The sequence below is a fragment of the Falco rusticolus genome, chromosome 6 (genome assembly GCF_015220075.1).
Source record: "Falco rusticolus isolate bFalRus1 chromosome 6, bFalRus1.pri, whole genome shotgun sequence".
Lineage (NCBI taxonomy): Eukaryota > Metazoa > Chordata > Aves > Falconiformes > Falconidae > Falco > Falco rusticolus.
This window is the reverse complement of record NC_051192.1, coordinates 53,060,126-53,079,473: the sequence shown is the minus strand read 5'-3', so window position 1 is coordinate 53,079,473 and position 19,348 is coordinate 53,060,126.

The window sequence follows — 19,348 nt, the reverse complement described above, 5'->3', positions numbered from 1 at the left end:
TGTGCTGCAGCCTGCCATCGCTGAGTGCCAGAAAGACCAAAGCCACACTGCTCAGCTCACATAAAGGCTGTTGCAAGCCCACTTGAGTGGCAGGAAGAGTTCAAGCTCAACAGCATTGACCACAGCAGCACCCATATGCCCCACAATCAATGCAAGTTGCAGTACCCTGAGAGGCACCAATCTTGCTGCAGTAAATTTGTCAAATTGTTCCAGCAAAGCTGAAGGAAATCAAGCGGGGCAGACATAAAGCATTAAATTAATCCCTGGAACATTGATTTGTGTAAGTTGCATTTAAAATAGACCTGACTTATAAAACATAATATGATAGTAAATAAACAGTCAGAAATTATTGGATTTGGATGTTAAAATGGATTTTTTAAATAAGGGACGCTGTGCACACTGATATTTTGTTTCAGCAGAACCAATATGTGTTCATTTTCTTCCTAAAAATCCCATCACAGCCCTGAGCATGCTATCCTGCCTGGCCCTGGGACCGTGCAGCTCTAGGAGCTCTGTTCAAACCACTCTGAGAAGAGCTGCATGAGGAAGGGCTGTAAGGGGGCTTGTCAGGGCTTTTCCAGGCTTGCTTCGGGGTTGATTTTAGTTCACTTTACCCTTGATGCTTCCCGAGCTACACTGCAATGTAGCTGGGAATGTACCTCACTCTGGCCATGTACCTCACTCACCCTGACCCACAGACTGACTTCCCACATGCATCTCAGCCTCACCCCGTTATCGTCACCACAAATATACTGATGGTCAGGTCCACCAGCCACCCTGCAGTGGTTGGGGCAGTGGGACAAGCCCTGGCTGACAGGTCTTGCCCTCACAGCCTCTATGGGAGCTGGCCCTCACTGCTCCTGGACAAGTCTTACCATCCAGATTCGTAATGTCCAAAGCAAAAAATCTGTGCATCTCACTTTGAGCATTAGCACATGCCAGCATCATCACATTTTAGTCCATGCCCTTCCAGGACACTCAATCCTTTGTAGTAAAAAGTATTAGATTTGGATCCATTATTCAAAGTGCTACACAGGATTGATAAATTCCCTTCCAATCTCCCTCACAGGCTTTCAGCTTAGGAGTGAAACTGGCTTACTTGCCGCTATTCAGCATGTATTTATCATCCTCTGCTACCACAAACTGTTCCCAATGCCAGTTCTCAACTCTTGGTTCCCTGCTAGGCACACAGCCAACTGAACGGGGCAATGAAAAAAACAAAAAAGATCTTCCTAAGTCTTGCAGGCATCACATGTTTCCCTCATCTTTTTTAAATCTTGGCATTCAGTTACCTAAATCAAAAATGTGATGCAATGCAGTTGGTGGAGTTTTTCTGGTAGACTAGCAAACTTCAGGCACCAAAGCAAGTTTGGTGTAACACTACCAAAGCCACTTAAAAGTGTGCCTTGGGGTTCACTTATCCTACTGTTTAGTCTTAACTTCAAGGGCAAATTTTGACCTCCAGTAAATGAGCACAACCAGGATTTGTCCCTGTTCATACCAACAGCAACCGTAAACACCTCACGGGGACCCTGCCCCTATAGGCGTACAGTAGCAGCAGCATTAGGGCTATAAGGCAGAGGACAGAGCGTGGGCGCAGCTGGCTCCCTGCTCACTTCATCTCTTTGTGGAAGTCATCATGCTCAGAAGTGCAAGCACACGCTGGCAGCATCTTTGCTGAAACAAGTTAGCTGGGGCAAACCAAATCTGTGCTGTGGTTTCTTCCACTAATTTCCAAGTATGCCTACTGACTCCTGATTTTGACCAAAGCTGTCTGCGCTCATTACATTTGTAGTGCATGTATACATTTACTGTAGACTCACCTACCCAATTAGTTGCCCACATGATCGCACCATGGTTCATTCGTCTTACCTCTCCTCTTGTCCCTCAGTTTTGACGATCTTGTGCATTGCCTTCTGTTCCAAATTACATTTTAAACACACAGGGTGGAGAGAGCTTTCTCCTGCTGCCCACACAGCACTTAGCGCAGTGTGGGACCTGGTCTGTCACTAGGGCAAGTCTGTACCTTCACAAAAGAGGGTAATAAATAACAGAAAGTAAGTGCAACCAAATACAAATTTCCTTGTGGTTCTGGAATTTTGGCTATTAAAGCTTTGAGATAAGACTCACTAGCTTGTGAGCTGAGGGAAAACCATGAAACACCTGCAGCTTTTGAATAGATTCATATTATTCTTATAACAAGCTAGGGACTTATTAGTCCCCAGACCCTTTAAAAACCTTTGGATTTGGTGAGTGACCCAGAAAATGCTTTTTTGGTATCCAATTTTCTGGCAGTTCCTTCCTAAGTAAAAGCAACACATTTCAAAATCTTAGTGTCTTGTGATGGCCTGTTTGTTTTGGTTGCAAGGGATTGAGTTTCATCTTGTTCAGTACACAGTAGTTGCTGTTGGAGTGATGGTATCTTTTTTAAGTTGCCTATAATTAAAGTTGTTTTATAATAATGCATGTGCTCCCACTTAGGAAGTGATGTTTACAGGTTTAGTCTCTTTCACACAAATTTCCGCTTGGGTGCATATCCTGCCTAGAGCTAACAAAAGAAAATCTTTGAGTAGAAATGAGCTGGTAAGAGTAAAATGTAATTAATTAAACAGCCCCATGGGAAGGCCAGAGTGTGATTATGCACTGTTATTTCTTTCTTCCAAGAGGTTTTAACTTTCTTTCTTTTCCACTTGCACTCTTTTAAAAAAAAAAATCTTTTTATGACTCCTTTTAAAGCTGTTGTTCCTTGCCTAAAAAAAAAAGGAAAAAAATTGAGGTTGTATTCAAAATACTTTTTTAATGACATAAGAATCTGAGCATCTGTGTGAGGCTTTCTGCTGTGCTCCCAGAAACACAAATGTAACCACCCAGAAAGAGGGGAGAAACTGTGGTTCTCATCTACCATCATGTCTCATGGATTTGGGACACCTCCAGAGCATGACATGAACAGGGAAATAAACCACCCCATCCAAACACTGCAGATCTTGTTTGCAGATTATCTATAAACACAGCAGCATCGGAGAGCTCCCAAAGCTGAGAACATGATGAACACAGCCCTGCCCATCTCTGGCATGCCCTGGTTGTCAGGGCTTGAAAGTGGATCAATACAAAACAGATTATGATGGCCTGAGCTGTTTCTGTGCCACATCTCCATTAAACTCTCAACAGGCCATTTCACATGTCAGTGGAACAGCTGGGGCTGCCCCTCTCTCTGCCAGAGCTGAGTTTCCAACCCTGCCCATCCAGTGCCCTCCAGAAGCACTGCATGGCCAACTCCAGGGACTTACCTGCTCTGAACATACAGCAGGCTGTTAGACAACACTACGGGAGACAAAAACCCATCTGTACTAGTCAGTCCTATGGTTTCTGTTGTAATTTCCAGCACGTGTACATCCACAGAGAAAGCACCCTCATTTCAGGTAGAAACTGCAGCAAGGCAGAAACAAGCCACCTAAGAAGTCTGATATGCACCTGTCGAGAAGGTTAAGGTGGCAATATTTAACGAAGGGGTGCAAAGTAACACCGTGAAAAACTTTATGTTTTATGTATTCACAGTGACATTCCAGCTCTCGGCATTAGGGTCTCCAATGTCTTTATCCAGGCACTAGGATGGACAAAGACCTAGAGAAACATAATTAAAACCTAGCAACAGGAGATATGCCAGCATGGAAAAGGACCTGACAATATTTAAGGTAATTGCTGTCTGATATCCATGATTCACAACAGAAAGTGGTAGATACCAGCAAACACTGTCTGTTTCTTAACATATGGCAATGTTATTTCAAGAATATTGTTTTGAAACTTCTACAGACTTGATTCTGCTTCACAGAAACTTCACCCATGTCCTTAAAATCTGAGAGAAAGAACCCACCAACTACCATATGGGCTCCAAAGCTAGGACCTATTGAATTACACACTGTCTTTCAAACTCCTAAAGCCATTTATTATTGAGACATCGTGTATTAACTTGGCATGCAAATTAGCATATCACCTAGAAATGCTGGAGGAAATTTTCAGACTGAAATGTCTTCCCATGTGTCAGGTACCCATGTACCTGAAAATGGATAGATCACTTAAATCAATCACTTATAGTGAGTTTTCTTTTTCAAAAACAGGATTCTAGCATGTTCAGACAAATGAGCTGTAGGAGCAAACACAACATTGCCAAACCCAAACTATGTATAGTGTCCTGTAATTGCTACGTGTTCTTGTCATAAGGAGCACCCCAATAAAGAGAATGAAGTATTGTGATCAATTAGTTTTCAGCTCTCTGTGCAGATAACCAATCTCTCTTTGGGCAAAATTCTGGCTTCTCCAGCATTTCTTTTCAATATCCAACACTGTGAGATGGCCACAGAACACTGAGTTTATTATCTCCCCTAGTACTTCTGAAGTCCTGTTTCCAAGGAAGCATCTGTGGGAAAACTATTTTGCACAGAATACATTAAATCTTTCCACTTTAACCGTATCAGTTCTTCTATACCTTGAAATAAGATTATACTGTGCACTTCTACAGCATCTTCTGCTTGAGGATCTCACAATGATTGTTAATTAATGTTAAGGAATTATACTTCTAGTAGCACAGTACTACAGATAAGAGAACTAGCCTGTGGTGGGGACAAACGATTTCCACTTGAGAGCAGGGACCAGGGCTAACAGAAAGCACATAACCAATGAGTACCAGCCTAACACCCCCACTGCAGGATACCCCTTACATTTGTTTGGAAGTGTCTGCTGCCATAGTGAGAGCTTGGGCTAAAGCTCAACATCATAATTTCACTGATTTCGATGGGTCTTGGGTTAAACTTTAAAGCTGGGGGGCAAGGGGGGATGGGTGTGTGTCAGCACATAATCCCTGCCATCTATACAGTATGCTTGAAATTTTCAAAAACATATGCTAGTAAGCCTTCTGTATAGGTACTTTGCTCATGGACAGAATGGTTTGAGGGATTTTTTTCCCCCTTAATAATGGAATTCATCTATCACATTTGTGATATAACGCATTGTCTCTCTTTCTGTGAATGTAACTCTTTTCTATTCATGAATTTATTTAAAGACATACTCCTCAGGAATTGCTCATAGATAAAGTCTTCACCAGTGCAAGAAGCTGCATCTCACTGAGCAAATTACAGTGCAGTGAAATCCCCAAAATGTTCAGAACTTTTATAGATGAAAACAGTGTTACATAAAATGCAGGAATTCAGGGCAATGGTCCAAAAAGGTTCACCAGTGGCCACGGGACATATATGTATATGTTTACATTATATATATCTCTATATACACATGTATAAACCCACCTCTTTAACTAAAAAGCAGCCAGGAAAGTTAGTTATTTGATCTTTACATATGCCTGTACTTGTAGTTAACAAGCCAAAAGAACATACAAGGGCTGCATTTCTGATTTAATCCTTAATACAAGATCTGTACTGGGTATGTCCTAGGGAGCTGCACTATCACAGAACCCACAGTGGTACTTACTTGTTCAGCAGCATAGACTTGGGAATGAAGTCATATAACCTTTGGGTATAAAAATTCATTAAGGAGGGTTCTGAACAGCCCTGTCTTCCCTGGACAAACACCTCTGTCTCAAAGAAAACAAGGAGAGCTATCTGGCTTTCTTACCCACTTGACTGAACCTTCTCCATCCTCCTGCAGTTTCATGTTCCCCTCACACAGAACAAAACCAAAGCAAAAGGAATGAAAAAACTCCTATGCTAACTGGGAGAAAAGAAATCTCACCAGTTCCCAAGCATGACCTGGCATGGCTCGGTAGATGGTTCTGGCACAAAGGGTGATTTACAGTCTCTATCTATCCAATCACCAGCACAATCTCCCACTTTCTTCTGGTTTTCTGAGGTCTTCTGACCTCATCATGTCACAGAATGCAGGACTTCTGGTCTCTCAGCCCTCTGAGAGAAGAACACTGGTTACATGGCATGAGCCCCATGACTCTGCATGGAGAAACAAATCACAGGATCTGAAGGAGCAACTCCAAAAGATGCCTGTACTGAGATTTGTGTTCTCTACTTCAAAATCAATGGTGTTTCCTCATCCCTGACAGTTTTCAATTTCAAAAACTATCGCAGTAAGCAGAAATGATTCACAGCGTTTTCATTTATGCAACAAATGAGGATGTGGTTTCAAAAGGGTCATGCACTGACCTAGCCCTACTCCCACTGCAATCTATGGCAGAGCTCCAATTGACGCCAGCAGCAGTAGAATTAGGGTGGTGGGTAATTATTTTGAAAATCAGATGGAAAAAATCTCTGAACCACATCTGCTTTCCCTTTTCTCCCTCTCTTCACACACCCACACCCTTCTCTTGGTCTCACTAGCTGTGGTGAAATGATACACTAATTGGTTCTGAATGGACAAGACCACACTGAGGGAAATGTGTTGCCATAACCTAATCTAATTAAAATAACTCTCAGGTCTGAGTAAGAATTTAAATAACAAAATAAAGGAGCCCTTGACAATTGATTCTTGCTGTGAAAATGACTGAGAGCAATGAGTAATTTCAATCCAAGCTGAGTTCCTAGCTTGTTTGCCTTTCCATCTGCATATCTTTTAAATCCTAATTACATGTAATCAACAGTACAAGCAACATGATTCTTCTTGTAGTTGACAAATACATAGGTTCATTTAGCATACTTTCAGATACGTACATACCAATGCATGTATACACTCTTTCTACCTGGGAGAGTTTTGCATCAGGTAATTACAACTTAGCTCAATTAAATATGCTCTTGAAACAAGTACAGAGTATTTTAAAGATTCACAAAGCTAATTTAAGAAGCCAGTGGGCATGATTAGGTCAGCCCAACAATGAAGGCTGGCTGAGGAATTAAAAGAAAGGCCACAGATGTGTGACTTTATTTTGGTTGGACTTTCCCAGCAGGGTGTTTCTACATTACATCAAAACTAATCACCCATCTGGGTGCAGAATAAGGCAGATCAGCCCTTTTCCAAAGTCCAGAAAGGCTGTATCATGAGTGCATCATGCACATATAGCCACCAAAACCAAGACCTGATTTTTAGGGTTTCTGAGTATCCACTCTTCTAATCTACTCCACTCTTTGGAAGGAGTCCAATGCACCCAAGAGGAGATGACTTTCCTTGAAGGACTATCTACACTGACAGGGATGGAGACCAAGGCAGAACATACACCTACCACACCGGTGGATCCAATAAACTACCGTGGCGCTACTTGTCTTTCTCATGTCTGTCAGGTGACAGCAGCTGCTCTTCCAGGGTGGGTGAGCCAGGACCAGAGATGGCCCTGGTGTGGGTCATAACCTCACCCATGGGGACCATCCCCCAGGGGCTGAGCCAGGGCTGGTAACATGGCCCATAGGCAGCTCCATGCACAGTGAGGGGATGGGCCAGGTCTAGGGTCCAGCCAGGGACCCCAGCCAGGAACAGCAGGAGATGAACCAGAGACAGGTCCTTTCTTTTGCTGCTGCCAAGCAGTCCAGAAGATGCCTGCCCACAGCTCGCAGCAACATTTTGATTCAGATTCAAAAAGAACCCCACCTGATTATCGTTAACAGGTCAATGCTGCACATCCATGAAATGACATTTCATTTTGTAGGTGACCTTTTGAATGTATAGGATAAAAGATAAACCTTGACCAACTCTCAGGACATTTTCTTGCTCTTCCCCAAAAAATATGAATGCTATTTCATTCCTCTTGGCAGACCAATTTTAGTCATAAGAACCATAATTAACCCTTTGCATTTATGACAGTATTTTGCATGTTGTAACTGGGATTAAGACATGAACAGGTCTTCATAGCACCCCTTGCCTGTCCAGTATTGTGATCCTGACTCTACAGCTGAAGAAACTAAGCATATTTAACCCAGCAGTCAATACAGCTTCAGTGAACCACAACCCACCTTGTTAGCCACATCAGGGTCTTGTCTACATCAGGGTCATGGTACAGTGGGAGAACTCAGGAAGGACATATGTAAGGAAGGCAATTATTCTCCCATTTTTGTAATATGGAACTTTTCAAAAGGCAACCTCAGCTTTTCACCTATGAAAGGGGATAGCATCACAGTGTTTGACTACCCTGTGAATCACATAAAGTACAATGTACAAGGTTTGTGAACTCAATTCTGCCCTCATACTCTAGACACTTCTTACTGATTCTGCTCCACTATGCTGGGATCTCATCTGGTTTTTAATATTTTTTAATAAAGCTAAAGGATTCATAATTGATGAAGTTACATTCTGGGACAATGTACAAAATATGTACCCGTCATAAACTAATAGTGTAATAATAAAAAAAATCACATATGTCTGAGTATACTAAGAATAGAATATATGACCATGTTGAAAACAAATGTAGCTGAAATTTAGTGCGTTCAACTCAAATTTCCCTTCAGATGAAACTTCTGCTGTTTACGAAGCTTGAAAAATGAAAACTTAAACAGTGGGTGTTATGGAAGTCTGGTTCTCATTTCTGTGTCAGCTTTTCCACATTAATCAATTGTCCAGACTTGTTTCCACTGCACTTCCTTGGAGGATTCATCCAGTTCTGGGCTTGCCTCCACTTCTGATTAGCACATATATGACTGAAATAACTGACTTCTTTTTAAGTACCTCAGTTCAGACTGAGGAGCATAACTGGAGGCATCTGAGTTTGAAACAGATTGGCCTAAAGGGTGAAGTATTTCTGTGTTTGTTTAAGGAAATCAGAATGTTCATGATGCAGAAGCAGCTGCAGAAAACCTGTCTGATACTTCAGGCGTGCTGAAATAGAGTTTCTCCCAGACTGGGCCAAAAAAGGTAACAAAAAGATTCCTGGACCTTTCCCACTGTGTGTCAGGAATTCTCTAGTTAATTTATTTACCTTAATGGGTAATTTAATTGAACCCTCCCTCGAGCATGGGCTGTGCACTGGGGCTGGTGCTCACACCACCAGGGGTAGCAGAGTCCCCAGCTTGCCCCACAGACCTGGCAGGGACACCACAGTGGCCACTGAAGCGGTGGAGGAAAGGCAGAGACAGGTTTACCTATCACCCCACTCCAGTTCCCCTCTTTCCTGCCATTGCCTCAGCATCGTTCAAACTCCCAGTGAAAAACCTGTGTAGTGGCTGTAGCACCATGGGTAGGTGAGACATAGGATTAATGAATCCAGGAAACATCTCAAGTCCCTGGTTCTCTCATGTCCTTGATTTGTTATAGGTTACCTCTGAAAGAGAAAGAAAGGAAGAAGCAGACCTGAAGTATCTGCTCCTAGATCTGTGTCAGAGCATATTTCTACTGCTCAGTCGTGCCTAGATCTGGATGTCAGGAAGGTGAACGCATCAAGGCATTTACTCCCCTGTGAAAGCCTGGGGCTGTGGGATTAAGCAAAGAATAAACTTGACCCAGTCGGAACAGTCTCCACTAAAAAAGTGAGTAGATAATGTTGGAAATGTTTAATATTTCCACCAATATATCTGCCAAGCCCATAAGTCTTTACAGTGGGCTACAAAGTTCACAGCACCAGGTCAAATCAATAGCCATGAGTCTAGCATACCGAATGCTGCATTGTCAAGCAGGGAATGCTGCAGGCACCCCTGAAGGTGCTTGAGGAAGACTGTCAGACTTCTAGGCTCTTCCCCACAAGAGAACTGCATCTGGTGGATCAGGAGACCAGTGTCAGCTGCTTTGGTTATGGTCAGCCATAGCCTAAGTGCCCAGACTCTGAAACTACGCAGGGGGTTCTCCTGCTCCTGGTAACTTATATTCACCAGTCCGTATCCTTGATTACATCCTGTTTGGACATGGTTCTGCACATATTGTGTCAATGAGTCAATCTGATATCAGTGGTAACAGGGAAGCTGTTCCTGTAACTATCTTGAAGATGCTGTATGCTTGTGACTCAGGAGGAGAACCCTGAAACCACATCCCTATGATAAATGATGAAAACTCTTCATGGTAAATGATAGGTAATATTTTGGGAACACTCTGGATGCTGAGAGGAAATAGCTCACTATCCACCAAAGCAGTAAGCAAGGAAAAAAAGAATTATGCATCCAATCTTAGTCCTGTTCCACAAGCAGCTCAAGTTTCCAATATGAAGTCAAGCATCATTTTAGCTAGAGGGCACAGCACAGTCTGGCTCTCCACGCCGTTTCTGGGGCTGCAGCCCCTGCACTTCGTACTGACAATGAACTGTTATATATCTGCCTATACATAACACTAATGTGATCATTTAGGTAATGCCTGGAAGAATCAGTCATGATCACAGGCTCCTTTTATTAAGCTCTGTACAGGTGCACATTATATATTAGCCCTTTCCACACAGATCTTCATTACTAAGAAATCCATCTACGGCACTTTATTGCCTTCCTCTCAAGCAAACGTGCTTTACACAGTTACTGTGTTTACTTGCCTCAGTAGTGTCCATGTGTATGCATTCAAATAATCCTACAGGGTTGAGGATCCTGTCTGTGAATGGTTGACGTCCTCTTTAATCTTATTTTAGGGATGATAAAGAATTTGGAAGGTGCCTGGAATTTGTGTAGTTACACAGGAAAGTGAAAAAATTCACCCTAAAGGAATTACCTAGTATTATTTACACAGTTCATTCAGTGAATCACTTTATCTGAGATACATATGCAGCATGCTTAATCTAATTCAGATAGCTAAGAGCTTTAAAAGGGTTTTCAGTCATTTTAAAGACCAGTTTTATTTTGTGCATTTGCAATTCACCATGTCAGTTAGGTAATAAGTCAGAAAAGTCCTCATTTTTGTACTTGATTTGTTTGCATTACTAGAGTTTATTTTGTCCCTTATGACCTTGCTCTTCCCCATAAGAGTATCTACTTTGATTAGTGTGATGGCACTTTCTTATCTGTTTTCTACTGTGTGCTTAATATTTTATGACTTTGTCCTTTTTCTTCTCTATCCACGGCTCACGATCAGTGTGAAAAAAATACGGTACTTGCATGACATCAGTCTGAGCTACAATTTTCTCTCGCGAACAGCAAGTCCCTCAGATCTGAGTGTAGGTACTCCCAATGTTCCTTCAGTGAAGCCTTAACACTACAGCTCTGTTTCTCAGTTTTGTGTTTCTTTCATGAACACTCTCACCACCACGACCACCATTCTGATAACCAACAGATCAAATGGGGCAACAGCTGGCTTTTTCCAAGGAGTAATTTATTTTGATTAGAAAAATAAAGGCTATAAACAGAAAAGCCTTCCCACCCCCAGCAGCTGCTGTTTCCCTTCACTTAGGCAGGGGTTAGTTCCTTGTTAGTTTCTTTCAAAAGTGATCTTCACTTCAACGAGCTTGGGTTTTTCACTCCCATTCTGATCTAAATCCTTGTGGTTCAACCAGGAATCCATAAATCTTTATTACCTCAGGCATTTCTCTTTCTGATCTCATCAAGTGTTTATTTGTATGATAATACTTCAATACCTTAAATCACGGCTAAGTCATTTGTCATAAAAAATGGCTTTTCATTAATGTTATGTCCCTGTTCTTCCACGTTATCTCCAGTTTGCTCAGATTGTAAGCTCTTAGATATTGCACCCCAGATTTCCAAGACAAATCGATTAATTTTGTGCTTTTTAACCTGAAGAGGGCTCAGCATACAGGTTTACAATGGGCTATAGGACGGACAGCCCTACCATTGTGCCACATCAGGCTGTGTGAAAAGCAGTTTAAAACACAGAAGTGTTGCAGTAAGGCCGCAGCTTCTCCCCATCTCTTCTCCCACTTCTCACCCTTCCTCCTACAGATGAAGGCAGAGCGACCAAAAAGTCTTACAAATGTTCCGTATCATACTCTTACTTCCACAGGCAATATCCACAAAAGCATCCTCGTTTACCAGGCGTTGTCAGTAACTGCCCAGGGTAGGTGCAAAGCAGTAAGAGATCCTTCCTAAAACTAACAAATATTACTGAACTTGTCTCTCTTGCTTAGACATTGGAAATATTGGATGATGAACTTCCTTGCCTGGAACCACTAACAGTGATGTTTCCCTGAACACAAGGGAATGGCACAGGGAAAAGATCATTAGGAAACATGAAAAGTTCGTGATCATTTGAAGAAAACACAGCAACAGCCTACCCACAACAGGAGCTAACAAATGCTTTTTTTCCCTTTCCCTTCCTCCGCATTTGCCACCACTACATCTAACAGCTCCCTCCCTGCCCACCACTGCAAGCATCTCACAAACAAACATCCCTCTGTTACATCACCCCCTACCCAGTAAATCTTCTCATGGTTTGTCATCAGTGGGTGGCACTTTCCCAGACCCTGAAAGGCACTTTGGCCGGGCTGTGTACAATCTCTGCAGAGGCTTCCTGGTCCTAGTCTTCAACTCTACCATTTAATTCAGCTGTGAATACTTCAACCTATGAGTGATGTTAGTAGGAAGAGGTTGGCAAAAGCTGATTCACCACTGCTGCTAATCTCTGCCATTCGGCAAGCTCCACTTGTCCCCAAAGATCTTGTCTATACCAGCATTGAAAGCTGTGGCCGAGGTGATGTCTGCTTGGACAAGTGCCTGGCCCTGGCTGCAATGACCAAGTTTGTCTTTGGACTTTGTCCCCTTTCATAGCCAAATGTAGGGGCATGGCAAGCCACCACTGGGAAGGGCCAGAGTAAGAACTGAAATGGGTAACCAGGAAGGACAGTCATGAACCACAGTGACGTGACAGCAGAGCTGTTACACTTCTCCCACAGACACGGGATTTCAGGGAGGGAGGGAAGGGAGGATGGAGGGACACACAAATCCTCCAGGAAAGTGCTCGACCTCAGCAACGGCACCTTCTTGCTCGTACCACAGACCCTTTTTTCCACTGCTGGGCTTTGTCAGCCAGTCAGTTCGGCACTGAGGGAGCAGTTTCAGTTGGTCTATGTGCTTGCAACAGGAACTCAGGAAAGCATCTGTAAATGCATCTCCTTGGTCCTCACCTGGGTTTCTGCTCACTCCCCAGATGGGACAGAGATCTCTCCCCTCAAGAGCTGCAGGCCACAGGGCTTACCTATTTGCATGGGTTTTCTCTGCTTTAGCATGAGAGTTTGTTTGCCATATAATAAAGATGAAGCAGATTAAAGCATGTCTGGACCTGGGCTAGTACATCATTGCTACCCCTTGGAACTGGCAGCATTAGAAAATCCTCCACACCCCAGGTGGATCTTCTCTTATTGGTCTAATTATACCTACCTTGCCATCTACTGCACTGACATGAATCATAAATGTCTTTATGGGCAGACATGTTGGTATACTGCATAATTGCATAGACACTACTCCTCACAGGCCAGATTTTCCCTGGATAACAGTGCTGGCAGCTCCTGCTGCTAGCAGAGAAAGCAGGACGTGGTAGCCCTGCTCTGCTGCAGTGAGGGATGTTACGCAGGCAACAGCACTGCTGTCAGTTGCATGCTGCTGGAGGAGTGGCCATCTGGAGAGCCACATCCCATGGTTTTCTGCAGGAATTATTTTATCCTGAAAATTCAACTGGTTTTGAAGTTGTTAGAGCCCTAAATTCCACCCTATGGCATATCAATCATAGACAGAATCATAGAACACTGGGTTGGAAGGGACCTCAAGGATCACCTGGTCCTGAGAGGGAGTTGATGGGCAACCCTTTAAAGGCATTTCAAGAAATCAGCTAAAGAAACTTCAACTACTATTTCTTGGCAAATGTCAAGACAGTTATCCTACAACTAGTAAATATTCACACTCCAGGGGCTGGGAAGAATCCACACACCTGCATATAGCTCCTGTGTCTCCCTGGGGGCCTCAAAAAGAAAACAAAGACCATCTCTTCTAGATGTAAAAAACCAGCACTGGCCTTGGATGCCTAGAGGGAATGAGACTTAACAGCCACAGTGGAACTGAGGCTCCTCCCAGCTGATCACTCATGGAGGGCATACAAAGCAGATTTGTTCCAGCACAAATAAACTAGTAGGCTACAACAAGGCTTTTACCATCAGTCAGATTCTACCACCCACATTGTTTCTCCTTCCTCCAGAAGTAAGGCAAAGCAAGGCCTGGCCACACCACTCCTCCTCCATCCAACCCCCCCTCCGCCTCCTCAGGGCTATTTAACTGCTTAGCAAAATGAGCTACAGCTGCACATCATCCATGTCAATCAATCCACTGCCTTCACTCCTCTAAGACAGGGGTCCTCAAACTACAGCCTGTGGGCTGGATACAGCCCCCCAGGGTCCTCAATACAGCCCCCGGTATTTACAGAACTGCCCTGCCCCACCCTCTGCCAGGGGTTGGGGTGGGGGGGGAAACCAAGCAGCCGCAGATGACCTCCTGCCACTTCATCCGCGTGTCGGCCCCCTGTTTGAAAAGTTTGAGGACCCCTGGTCTAAGAGATGTAACCACCACCATTAAGCACACACCAGGTTTCCTATGCACAGGACCAGTAACCATCAGCTCCGGGTCATAAGTCATATTTGTCCCTGCCTCTGTCTTCACTGAAGGAAGGTAGGGGGAGAAATGACCTCCTAAGGGAAGAAGTTTGACCCTGCTGGCTTTGAGGAGGGGTGAGATGGCCACCACCCTTTTCCCCTCTCCTTGTAGCAGAGTCTTTGTCATGCAGAGAAATGCAGACAGAGCCAACAGTCTCCCAAGATGCAAACCCCCTCAATGAACATCCCCAAAGAGTCAAAACAGCTCGATGGATCTTCTGTGGGCTACAAACCTGAAGACAGATCTGCACCTCAGACTTCCTGGGCAGCTAGACCATATAGACACATGGTTTAGAAACTGGATCTCTTGTTTTTTAAGGAGGTGGAGGAAGCTAACCAGCACATAGCAGTTGTCAAAGGCTTGTGTTTCACAATCCAAGCTGCTGTGGCTGAAGGCCAGCCCTGGGGGACATGAGGGAAAAGGACTCGGTACATGAAAACTGCAGGATTTCAGGAGACTGAGGGTTACAAATGCCAACATTTTGTCACTCAAAGTTTGGGTTCTGCACAGTGATTTCAAGGTGAAAATATCTGGGGCCTATTACTTATTTCCTGAACATCCAATACCTCTTTATAAATGCTCTGATTCAATGCTCCCACATGTGAACACCCAGCAAAGCCTGGGATGCAAAGAAATGTGTTGACCTGCCTAAGCCCAGACATAAATGTGTAAAGAAGAGTCTAAAAACCCCAACACCAGGGGCTTCCAGAAACAGGGAAATTAATGCCACCACTAAAAGAAGATGCAAGTGTCCTTCCCAAAATCTTAAAATCTTTACATTTGCTCTCTATTGATTTATCCAGCTGTTTTATAAAGATAAAAATTAATTAGTTTTTTTTACAAAAAAATATTTTAAACAGTTTTTAAAATCTTCCTTCTCTCCTCTCCCTCCCCAACATAAATACTACTTTCATAAATCTAGCCTGTGATAAAATCCCAATTTATAGGTTCAAGTCCCCAGAAGACACCATCACCTGTGAAGTTTTGCCAACTATCAGTCTAAGCCTGGTACTGTGAGCATTTCACACCACTTCTTGTAGATTGCTCCATTCCTAAATGAGTTTTAAAGTGTTGTGCCTCTGGTGGTTTTTCATGAGCCTTCTCCAGGCACAGCTTCCACAGGGTTTCATTTAAAAAAACAAAAAAAAACCAACAAAAAAAAACCCAACCAAAAGGCATTTAGTGCTGCTTATGTAGAGGCAATTTAGCAGCCTCTAAAAAGAGGCATTTCCTATAACAACCTGCCCTATTTAACTGGCCTTTTTATCACCTTGATATTGAACACAGAGGAATGTATGATGGGAACCATTTTTAACAAGCTGTCCTTACCAGTAAGTGAGTTTGACTCAAATCCATGATTCTTCAGCACTTGCACTACTGACAAGCCTGGAATCTGAATGGTGAGACCCTTGAATATTGTAAGATGATTCCCAGATCCAAAGACCCTGGCCTAGACAGATTTTGAGAATGAGATCCATCACAAGCAACGTATAAATTCTGCACTCCAGTTTCCTTAGAAGACAGGCTACTTTCTAGCTTTCCTTGCTCATTCAACTTTCTGTCATTTAAAAGTCCTTTTAAAAGTTATACAGTTAAATTATGAATAAATAATATGACTTCTCCTGCCCTTTAAGAAATCTTTTCCCTGTATATAACTTGCTTAAAAGAGCATTAACTTATTATGGGGAAAAATGTACTGAGAATTTATAGTCAATTTGAGTCTGATCATTATCTATAAATCTGTTTTGACATGACTGTTTCCTATATAATACTCTCCCATTAGTTCAGCCGAGGCTCACAGTAGCCTATTTGATCAGGCTACTTCAATTTTCACATCTGATTTTTTTCTTTTTCTTCCTGTTTTTTACCATACAACTCACCTTCATACCACCAGTGTCTAGTCCCTAATCAGTATGCTGAATACTGTTTGCTGAAGTCCTAGTGTTCCTTTACACATCTGCAGGCCCATCCCCAGTCCCCCATGGACCTCCCAGCTCACCTAAACTGCAGTCTTTTAGTAACTAGAACCTTCTGAACATTTCAAAGACCTTTTCTTCAGGCAGCATATCTCCACCCTCTCAAAACATCCTGAGTGATGCTGCCTGATATGTTCCTCTGGAACACAGACAAAGCAACATTCATCACATGATTCCCCCAGCTGGTTAAGGAGTGGAAAGGGATGGAAAGATATCTCTGAAAGCTCTACAGTTAGATTTTCCCCACGTGTTATCTGTTCCAGCTTTAATGGAATTACATCAGAACTGGCAGGTATATGAGTGGTGTATACACCAGCCTGGTATGAGGCTGACCTGCACAAGAGTAGAGCTGGTGCAGCCCATCTTCTACATCACATCTAGCTGATAAAAATAAGGAGAACGAAAAAAAAAAAAAAAAAAAGAAAGAAAGAAAGAAAAAGAAAAGTCATGCATTAAGCATTAAGGACTGTGTAAAGTGTTAGGCATGACCCAAATAGACAGGTTATGTTAAAAAAATCTCTGTAGTGTCTTGATTGACTGTAATTAATCCTGCAGGACGTTTCTCACACTGGCTAAGCCTGATACCTACAGTATGAACAGCAAAGATGGCACACAGGCCTGCTTAAAATGCTGCTAGCCCAGGACTAGGAGCTGAGGGCCATGGCATTCTGCAATGTGCATTGACATGAGTGAGTTCACACTCAGCAGGAGGTGGGAGCTCAGACCTTGCACTGAAGCAAGCTACTTCCAAGCAGCTGAGTGGAGCCTTGTTTGTGGAAGAGCAGCATCTCCAGCGTCCTATTAAATTCCTATGTGTGTGCATAACCACTAACCTGGGATAAAAAATATAGTCTTTCATATGAACCTTAAGACCTTTAAAACCAAATTTATATATGTCAAATATAGGACAAATACATAATGTATAAAACAACACTATGAGGAACATAGTGCTGATTATTACATGTGTTACAATGCATACTATATTTTCTAATCTGATAATTCTTCAGGAATTAACATGGTAGCATTACTCAGGTCTGATTTTTTTCCCCACTGAAGCCAACAGTAGCAAAACTCCTACTGATTTCAGCTGAAAGCACAATGTACTCACATGACCCATGAGTAAAGCAACTCTGCTAGTCTCAAACTGCCAGCATTATCAACGCCTGCATCTCTGTCACACGTCACAGTATATTTAGGAAAGCAACCTAAAGCTCTTAGACTTGTATGATCAGAAGAGGAGATTAACTTTTGTTTAAAAGATTAAACAGAAAAATAATCTTGGCTTTCCAGCCTGCAGAGGAAAGCTTGAAAACATGAGATTCCAAACTTGCTTCAGGTCTCTTGATTTTTCTGTTCTATCTCATTAAAAGCCTACACATAAAACTACAAAACTATGTTCCCAATGAATATGCGTGTGGCAGACACTCAGTGAATACTTTTCCCCATAAAAAGCAGATTTTGGAAGCATGACAAGAGTCCCCTAATCACTGCTACCCTATTCAGTTTATGAGTGGTGGCCAAGCACTCCAGCAGACTTAAGAAGGGTTTGGATGTTAGCAGTAATTATACAACATATCTGGACACAGTCAGTCTGTGTTCATTATACAGCAATGATATGAATTCCCCAGGATCCCACAGCCTTTATAAAATATTGAGCACTTAAGGGCAGGAAAACTGTTCCTATTAACGTTTTTGTCCAGTCTGATTTTTATTGCCTTTTTATGCTAGGCCCTCTTTAGACCACTTTGGCAGTAAATATCCTCCTAAGGACTTTTTATACTGCCACTGGAAGTGTAAAGAAGTCTGGCTGTAAATGAGAATCAGGTCCACTGAGTCCAAACAGAAATGCAAAAGGAAACCAAATACTTCTAAGGTTTAATCACCTTTAGCATAAATCTACCCTGTACAGGAACAATAACAGCATGTTTCCAGCCATCCAACACTCAATTGTTTGTCCGATTGTCCCCTTTAATTAGCCTTTCTGTCCCCTGGTGCTCTTGGTTTATTACTTCAGTTGTAAACAGGACATTATTCAAGACTGTTTCAGGCTAATTGCACCACAAATATTAAGAGTCTGGTTGTTAAGTGGTCATAAATGAGCCTTTGTAACTACTGGATGGTTAGTAAAAATAATGAAATGGAATTGTTGCATGTAAATACAAGTGAGCAGTGTAATATTTTACAATGATGACTATTTAATTGAAATTTAGGTCCAATACTTCTGGATTTCTGACAGTATTGCCATATTAGTAGCAACTGGCCTTTGAAAGCCAGTTCTCTGGTTTTCTTCCTCCCCAGGGAATTCAGTGTTCAATTCAATGCCAGGTACACAAACTGAATGCACCTAGAGTACCAGTTGCCTTGAGAAGCTCAGGCTTGGCTCCTTGGCATAAGCACCTTACTCGGATGACTTGGGTCTCAAAGGTAATGAGCACCCTCAGAAGCTGTGAGCTCTGCAGTTCCTTAGCACCCCTGAAAAGGGCTAAAGCTACACTATGCTGTCAAGATAGCTCCTAGTCTTCTGCCAAGGCCAAACTTGGTTAAGAGAGTGCTCCAGAGAAGTTTTTGAGTAAGATCTGGAGCTCGGCAAGGAAGAAATTCTGATCTTCAACAGGATTAGTGCAAGCATTAGTTCAGGATTGCCTGTGAGCTCTGGGATAGTCCAACACATTCATACAGTGCAGGTATGGACAGGTTTGCTCAAAGCAGCTCCATCAACTTCCATCTCACCATTCTTAGCAATGCTGTTATATGGCCAACATGGCTATGCTTTTTCCTCGAAGAAATCCATACCTTAGACAGCAAAGCAGTGCAGGACAGACAGACAGTTGTGTCACAGATGTCCTGGGCAGCAACACAAATATCCAGAGCCACAAAGTAACAAGAATGTTGTGGTTTATAAAGTTCACTAGCATGTGTTTCAAGGGAAAACGTGAA